The sequence below is a fragment of the Mytilus trossulus genome, chromosome 10, assembly GCF_036588685.1.
Source record: "Mytilus trossulus isolate FHL-02 chromosome 10, PNRI_Mtr1.1.1.hap1, whole genome shotgun sequence".
NCBI lineage: Eukaryota > Metazoa > Mollusca > Bivalvia > Mytilida > Mytilidae > Mytilus > Mytilus trossulus.
In genome coordinates, this window is record NC_086382.1 from 20,926,901 (window position 1) to 20,935,967 (window position 9,067).

At 31.0% G+C, this 9,067-nt stretch overlaps 1 long non-coding RNA gene across 1 annotated transcript; it reads left to right on the forward strand.

Moving 5' to 3' along the window:
* Positions 1-391: 391 nt before the first annotated feature.
* Positions 392-4,491, forward strand: LOC134686064 (uncharacterized). Its single transcript, XR_010101524.1, has 2 exons — positions 392-1,059; positions 4,345-4,491. It is a non-coding gene; the product is annotated as an uncharacterized LOC134686064 (long non-coding RNA).
* The last annotated feature ends 4,576 nt before the right edge of the window (positions 4,492-9,067 follow it).

Below are 9,067 nucleotides of genomic sequence, written 5' to 3' on the forward strand. Positions count from 1 at the left end.
CAATATTTTGTAATTTTACTTTTTTCTGATATCACATTTTAACAAATAATTTCTTTTAATGTACAATTATTGTTTATAAATCACTTTTGATCAATAACGTCAATGGCATTATTTTACTATAGATATGCTCGACTTTTGCATTAGAAGACTAAATTTTCTAATGTTCTCTTTAATACGATATGCTACTGTATACTCCAACAATTCTATAAGGCAGTTAATGGCATGTCAATTTTGGATTTGACGATACATTTTAGACAGTAAACAAAAATTGGTATATAAAGTTTGAATAAGAAATTTCCCATAGCATATGATACAGTATTCTATTCTAAATACAACTCATTTTCATATCACTGCAGATATTTTCAATCATATTGATAGAAGAGACATCTTGAACGATTTCTAATGACTACCACATGACTCTGTAATAGTTGTCATCAGTATTTGCTTGTTTATTTTCAGATGAGTGAGTAATAGTTGATCAATTTCCCCCACATACTGAAAATGACCGAAAACCTGCGTTGAGCATAGGGCTAAACTTTGGATTTTAGCTGCACTATAATACTATTATCCTTATGAGCATTTTTGATAGGTGTCATGCTGGATTGGTCTCCGGTGATTTTATGTTCAACTTTTCAGTACAGATATCAGCGTCTATATTTCGATTGTTTTGACATTTTTTAGTTCTTCTTTTTCAAGAAATCTCATATTCCTTTGTTTTTTTCAACCTGTGGTTGTTTAAACTACTCTTGTTATTTAAACATTTATTGTTCAATGTATTTAAGACAAAATACATAGTATTGATTATATCAGCTAGATCGTACACTAGAAAAAAAAAAGGAAGATACCAAACGGACATTCAAAAACCATAACTCTATACACAAAACACCATGGCAAAGCACAACACCAGGAATTTTCCAATTCCTCAAGAAGGTTCAGAACCTTCTGCTCAACAACGTAGTTTTACTCTTTTTCCAGAGAACGTATTTACTACTTAAAGATTTTTTTTTTATTTATTATTTTCAGAACTGAAAAAGATAAAGGGGTCGAGGAAAAAGCAGAGTGAGTTTTGTATGCGTTCATCTATGACGTGTCAAACGTTGTAATATTCGCAACAACAAAAGATTGTCCATAAAATTAAATAATTGTTCGTAAAAACGAATATATGTTCAAAAAATACTTAATTTTCATTCACAAAATCATTATATGTGTTCATAAAGTATAATATATATTCATTAAACACAAATATTTGTTCTTAAATAAATTAATGAAAGGAAAATAAAACTACTAATTGTTCATAAAAACGGTAATTGTTCATAAAAACGGTAATTGTTCATAAAAACGGTAATTGTTCATAAATGAAATATGTGTTCATAGAATTGGTGTGGATCAAAGGCCTTATTTACTTGAAAAATTAAAAACAAACAAATTCAATATGATAATCTGCACTCGATTTATTATGATTAACTTAGAAACTATTCATTGAGGATTTGTTTGTTAACAACATTGTTAGTGAAGATTCCATCGCATTGAAGCATCATTACAGCCCATTATCGGTAATTCGTATATTTTCCCTTTGATCTTTCTGCCTAATATGTTCGAGTATCAACGTACTGGCTGTATCACTGGAAATATTAGGCAATACATTGTGTGACGTCATAATTACCGATAAACAGAATAATAGGTAGTTTGGTTTTTGATACTGACTATATCATGTGGAATATCTTAACTCTCCCTAACGGGCTCGTCTAGATATTCCACATGATATAGTCAGTATCAAAAACGAAACTACCTATTATTCTATATGTAATCAGCACTTCTGTGTTGACTTGAATTATCATTGATATGTTTATAATTATAAATTAACTGTTAACAAAACTTTAAATTTTGGAAAAACTAAGGCTTTTCTACCTCAGGAATAGATTACCTTAGCTGTATTTGGCAAAACTTTTAGGAATTTTTAGTCCTCAAATCTCTTCAACTTCGTTCTTTATTTGGCCTTTTATAACATTTTTGAATCGAGGGTCACTGATGAGTCTTTTGTAGACGAGACGCGCGTCTGGCGTAAATATTAAATTTTATTCCTGGTATCTATGTTGAGTTTACATGTAGTATCAGAGAGAAAACGCTAAATGGCACATAACCAATGGTTATATTGATCCAAGTCTTCTTAGAAAAAGTAAATAGATGTTCCATTATCTTTAATTATTCCTCAGTTATCATAGTTTCAAACTATTGGACCTCGATGAAACTGTTTGGCCGCAAGCGTCATTATATTTCGCGGAATTTTCAATGCAGTTACGCGATTGGAGAGTTTTGAAAATACCGCGGGAGTACCAACGTCGTGTTTTATTGTATCTAGGGTTGACGTTAGTGCAAGACGTAGCCTTCGCATTTTTATGAAAAGAACGTTATAGTTTAGTTTCTGCTTTTTTTATTTGACGATAGTTGATTTTTCATCGCCATTTATTGTCTGTTGTCTTTTTCCATATAACAAAACACTTACTGACTGGATATTCGTGGAATAGTAAGTTTATTGTCCCTCGGATACACCTATTGTTCTCAGCTACGCATCAGGACAATAGTTGCTCCTCGGGACAATCATACCCAGTCAATAAGTATACATTAATTAATTGAATAAAAGGTGCGAATTTGAGGCATTTTTAAACTATGATATTATCTTTATAATTGAATACACACGTCATTTTTGTTTTAAGAAGTTGAGGACTATCAAAGGATTTTTTAACAGCATGCTAAAACAGTTGGTATAGTAAAACAACTAGCATTTATTGAAAACGGAAACAGTTTTGTTGAAGGTTGTTCCAACTACAAGGAGATCCGTTATGTTTCGATGAAAGGATTCATATTGAATCAAAGATACATAAGACACACCTAAATAATATTGTTATTAAATTTTATAAATGTTTTGCCAAACCTCAAAAATTCTTCGTTTTTTTGCATTTTAATAAATAAAAAATGTTGTGAATTGCCCTTTAAAAAATGCTTTAAGTATTCACTTCCTTGCTAATTCTGTCCATACGTTACGTTAAATTCAAATTTGGAATGCATTAATAATTGTGCTTACAAGTTTCATGAAATATAACCTATAACTTATCTTATAATTTCAACTTTTCAAAATTAAAAAAAAAAGGTAATTTATTTCAATTTGGAAATTTTAGATCGAATACAGTTAATAACTGTTTATACACTATTATCAACGAATATTGTTTAATTACAGGAATAAACTATATTAAACACAAATTCGTAAAATAAGTTTGGTAGTTTGATAGTGGAAATGGATGACTTTTATTTTTTGTTTTAAGATAGCACAGTTAGCTCTAAAAAAAAATAACTTTGTTTTAATAAATTATTGAAGGTATTTGAATTTGAGTTTCAAACACAGGCACTCGTCTCAGATTTTTTTTCCCTTTATACCTTTATATAACACAAGGTACTTAACTCGCGATTTAGAAAATTGTCAGGCGGTCACGAAATTCCGTTATATGACGATTTCTTGGCTGTCAACCCCACTAAAACTTGTTATGTCGTAAATCTCAATTGATTTATCTTCACAATGGTGTATAACACGCCTACTTTTGCTGTCGGAATCATCCATAGCAATCCTATCCAAGTATGTCAATCGTAATTATTTCGTCTACCGACGATGGATTGGCAATAATCGCGTCACGTCTCTTATATATCTCGGTTTCCGATTGGTCAATTTTATGGGAAAGTCTAAATGATTCTCGGAGTTATCTTATCTTGTTTCATTTCATACGTAAAGTCAAGAAAGAGTCTGAATGACATTGACGTCATGGGAAAATTTGTAACTTATTAGACATACCACAAATAACACTTGTTAGATTTTTTCACGGTATCTTAAACAATTCTACTAACTGTAAGATAAGTTCTAATCATACGAAAAGTAACAGTTTTTTCTGAAACAATTTTTATAATTAATCATTTACTGCGAGACGTGTATTGCCAATTTTGTGTAGGTTGACGAAATAATTACGATTGAAATACTTGGGTAAGATTGCTACGGATGATTCCGACAACAAAAATAGACGTGTTGTACACCATTGTGAAGATAAATCAATTGAGATTAACGACATAACAAGTTTTAGTGGGTTGACCGCAGAGAAATCGGCATATAACGGAATTTCGTGACCGCCTGACAATTTTCTTAATCACGAGTTAAGTACCTTGTGTTATATAAAGGTATATAGGGGGAATCTGAGACGAGTGCCTGTGGTCTCAAAAATATGCATATGTCGTATTAACTTTTTTGTATATTTATTGCTTTTATCAATGATTTTCATGAATGGGTTATATTTATTTTTACAGCCATAAGTGTACCAGAAGGTGTCGAAGGGGTTGTGACAAGAGCTGAAAAATTGAACTTAACAACTATTGTTTAGATAATTTGTTTATGTTGAAGATTTTCATAGGATATATTTATCAAAGAAATTAAACAATGATACCAGGCTTTTATTTTAGAACGCAAGATGCGCTTGAATCTACAAAGTATTGAGGCCCAATCACATACTAAGTTAATTACCATTAATAACTTGAACCAAAACTATGAAAAGTTAGGTCAATATGGTGTTTCGAATAATTTAACACTATCGGTTGATGATACCCAAGAGGATTAAACGTATAATTATTATCGACCTAGTGGCTGTAACAACTGATCAATGATACCAAACTGTTAATTTGGTACCATATCCAACTAAGTTAGACATCACGTGACTTTTGTGACGTATAAAAGCCGCCATTTTGTATTATATTTCCCCATACAAAATGCATATATGCTTCAATAAAGTTTAATTTTCTCTTAAACCTGATCCGTTTTCTTAATTTTGCAAATCAATCCTTGATATTCAAACATATTTCTATCAAACAATGTTGGTCTTAACAGTTTAATTTTTGATTTAATTCGGTCAAATCGGAATCGTAAAACATGCACTTTTTCTCGTCATTTCTCCGTTGACTCAATGCTAAATTACCGATATACATGTCTACTTTTATAACAAATAAAGAAATTCTGTAAATAAAACACAATCTTTGCAAATCGATTAAGTATATTTAAACATATAGCTGGCGAAGAATAGTACTTAAAACAGTTTAATTTCAGGGCAAATTCGGTCAAACATCGAGTTAAAAAAGGGAATTTTCCGAGATTTTTCAAAATGGCGGCTGATGTATCCTATGAAAATGTTGCATCACATCAATGATTTCTATAGTAAGACTTTCCTAGATTATAACTAATTTTTTATAAAGAATCTCTGATGATTCTGTTATTTTCCTTTAGTGATATTTCAATATCCTTGATTTCAAAATTTCTTAATAAAAAAAAAATTATTATTAAGTGTGACACGGGAAAATTTATTTTGACAGATATTCATCTAGGAGATACTGTTACCAGAAAATAGTTTCAATATCTATAATAAAAAATATTCTCTTCGTTTTTAAAGGTGTAACCAAGTATTCTGTATATTTTATCTTTCTTTAGAAATATATTTATACATTTCTTTTAAAACAAAAACATAAAAAAAAATCATCCTAAGAGAAAAAAAAATAATGTCCAATTAATTTATAATATATAAATATTCTATACCTTCAAAATTTGATTCGTTGACCGAACAGGTGAAATCTAACTTGGATTATAATGTTACATCATAATATATTGTCAGGTAGACGTGCAAACCAAAAGCAACCAGGTGACATTCAACATCCTGTCAGTGTGTATACATGTTTTACCAGAGTTTAAATTTTGTGATATACAAATGTTTTCATAAATGTACAAATCTTCCTGTGTCAAATCAGAAGAAGTATGGTTCATAATAAACTTCAGGAAAATATGAATATTATGAAAATTTCTTTAAAAAAATATTTATTGCTTAAAAGGCATTCAAATATTTATATGTTTCTATAATTATTTCAAAGAAATATTCTGATTCAAATTTTAATTTAAATGAATTTCGATCATTGAATATGATTTTATTATTATTTATTTTTTAATTCAATATTTAAAGCTTAATCCAGGCAATGCATCGATATAAAGTTTAAATTGCGTAAAAAAAAGTTAGTGTATACATTCCAACAGAGACGTATAATACGATTGGTCTGGTTTTAACAATATTGTATACCCGATAATATCTATCGACAGAGTTATCGGTCCTGAATAGGACTGATATAGTTGGGTATGGCCTAACTGGAGATACTTCTTCACAAGACTTCTCATTGGCGCTCGAATCAAATTACAAAAACAGTATACGTTAAAATCAAACCAGTTAGCAGGCAAAATCAAGTACCAGATTGAGCATTTAACATGTTAAAACCGGAAATTCTTATTGATTCTTTCTAATTTAATGCCAAATTAGAGATTTCCTCCCATTTTCACGGTCCACTGAACATAGAAAATGATAGTGCGGATGGGGCATCCGTGTACTGGGGACACATTCTTGTTATATTTAACTACACACGAACAGTTCGTTTACCTGTATCAAATTCAAACCGAAAGGTACCATTTTACCATCACAACTAGTAAATATACTTGTCAATAGTGAATAAATAGAGGCAACAGTAATATACCAATATCCAAAAGTCATAAATCTATTGAAATAGAAAACATACGGGTCACAAACTAAAACCAAGGGAAACACATCAGCTATTAGAGCTCGAGGGAAAACAAAGGAACAATATGAACACTGAAGTGCAACAAAAACAAAGGAACAGAAGAAACACTGAAACGCAACAAAAAACAAAGCCAACATACATGGAAATCAACTATTTGATAACAACTATCATATTCATGACCTGGTACAGGACATTTTAAGAAAATAAATGGTGGGTTGAACCTGGTGTAATGGCTAGCCAAACTTCCAGCTTTATGACAATGTTAAAAAAATCGCCAAAATAGCAACACTACGTTAAAGAAATACAGCAATTACACACGTAGGAACATTCATATCCCAAATATAAGATAAAACGTCATGTATATCTACATAAAGATCAGACTTGTTAAAATCAAACCAGTTAGCACGTAAAAACAAGTACCAGATTGAGCATTTAACATGTTTAAACCGGAAATTCATATTGATTCTGCAATAGATTACACAACATCTGTGATTATTTCGTATGCCCCATTTATGGGCATTATGTTTTCTGGTCTGTGTGTCCGTCTGTTCGTTCGTCCATCCGTCCGTCAGTCTCGTTTTAGGTTAAAGTTTTTGGTCAAGGTAGTTTTTGATGAAGTTGAAGTCCAATCAACTTGAAACTTAGTACACATGTTCCCTATGATATGATCTTTCTAATGTTAATGCCAAATTAGAGATTTCCTCCCATTTTCACGGTCCACTGAACATAGAAAATGATAGTGCGGATGGGGCATCCGTGTACTGGGGACACATTCTTGTTATATTTAACTACACACGAACAGTTCGTTTACCTGTATCAAATTCAAACCGAAAGGTACCATTTTACCATCACAACTAGTAAATATACTTGTCAATAGTGAATAAATAGAGGCAACAGTAATATACCGGTATCCAAAAGTCATAAATCGATTGAGATAGAAAACATACGGTTCACAAACTAAAACCAAGGGAAACACATCAGCTATTAGAGCTCGAGGGAAAACAAAGGAACAATATGAACACTGAAGTGCAACAAAAACAAAGGAACGGAAGAAACACTGAAACGCAACAAAAAAACAAACGCCAACATACATGTAAATCAACTATTTGATAACAACTATCATATTCATGACCTGGTACAGGACATTTTAAGAAAATAAATGGTGGGTTGAACCTGGTGTAATGTCTAGCCAAACTTCCAGCTTTATGACCATGCTAAAAAAAATCGCCAAAATGGCAACACTACTTTAAAGAAATACAGCACTAACACACGTAGGAACATTCATATCCCAAATATAAGATAAAACGTCGTGTATATCTACATAAAGATCAGACTCGTATGCGTCAGTAAAATGGCAACTCATCAACATCGTTATGTAGGGAATACAAATGTGATGTAGATATTTACAACAAAGCATCTGTAAATTGTTGTTTTCGCACGGTATTGTATAGTTTGCCTCATCTCATATCGGTGACTCCAATGAAGTAATTTCTTTTTCCATACATTAAAGTTTCGCTGATCCTTTAATTCAAATGAACATCAGTTGCAGAGCTTTCTCTCCATAATCCATATATAAAATAAACAAGAAAATATAACTTTTTGCACATACAGCTGGTATCACATAAAAAGTGAATAAACAAAAATTACCGAATTCCGAGGAAAATTCAAAACGGAAAGTCCATAATCACATGACAAAAATTAAAAGCTTAACCACATCAAACAAAGTGATATGAACTGTGATATTCCTGATTTAGTACAAGCATTTTCTGATGTAGAAAATGGTGAATTAAACCTGGCTTTATAGCTAGCTTATACTTTCACTTGTATAACAGTCGCATTATTAGTCGTAAAAGTACATAATCTATTTCTTAAAAAATCAACCAAATCAGAAAATAAATACTTTATATATGACTATTGTGCTATTGTAAATTTTGCATTATTGTCTTTCATTTCTGCTAATATGCTTTGTCTATATGCCACTTTGTGGTTCTTTGTTACATCTCTGGTTTTTTTTTATAGTGATTAAATTGTAACACAATGTCGCCTGTTCTACCCCTATTTTTGATATTTTTAACAATTATGTTTGTTTGTTTTGTTCACACACCGTTGTCAATATAGTGGAATTTGATGCCACTGTAATATATACAACTGAGATGTTTATCTAGCTATAAAACTAGGTTTAATCCACCCTTTCCTACATCAGAAAATGCCTGTATCAAATCAGGAATATGACAGTTCATATCCATTTGTTTGATGTGGTTGAGCTTATGATTTTTCCATTTGATTATGGACTTTCCGTTTTTGATTTTCCTCGGAGTTAAAAACTTATTGTCATTATACTTTATACTACTAATAGTTGTAATTCATACCTCAATCAATCAAATATAATTCTACAAAACAATTTGGGCTTTAAGTATTCATAAAACAT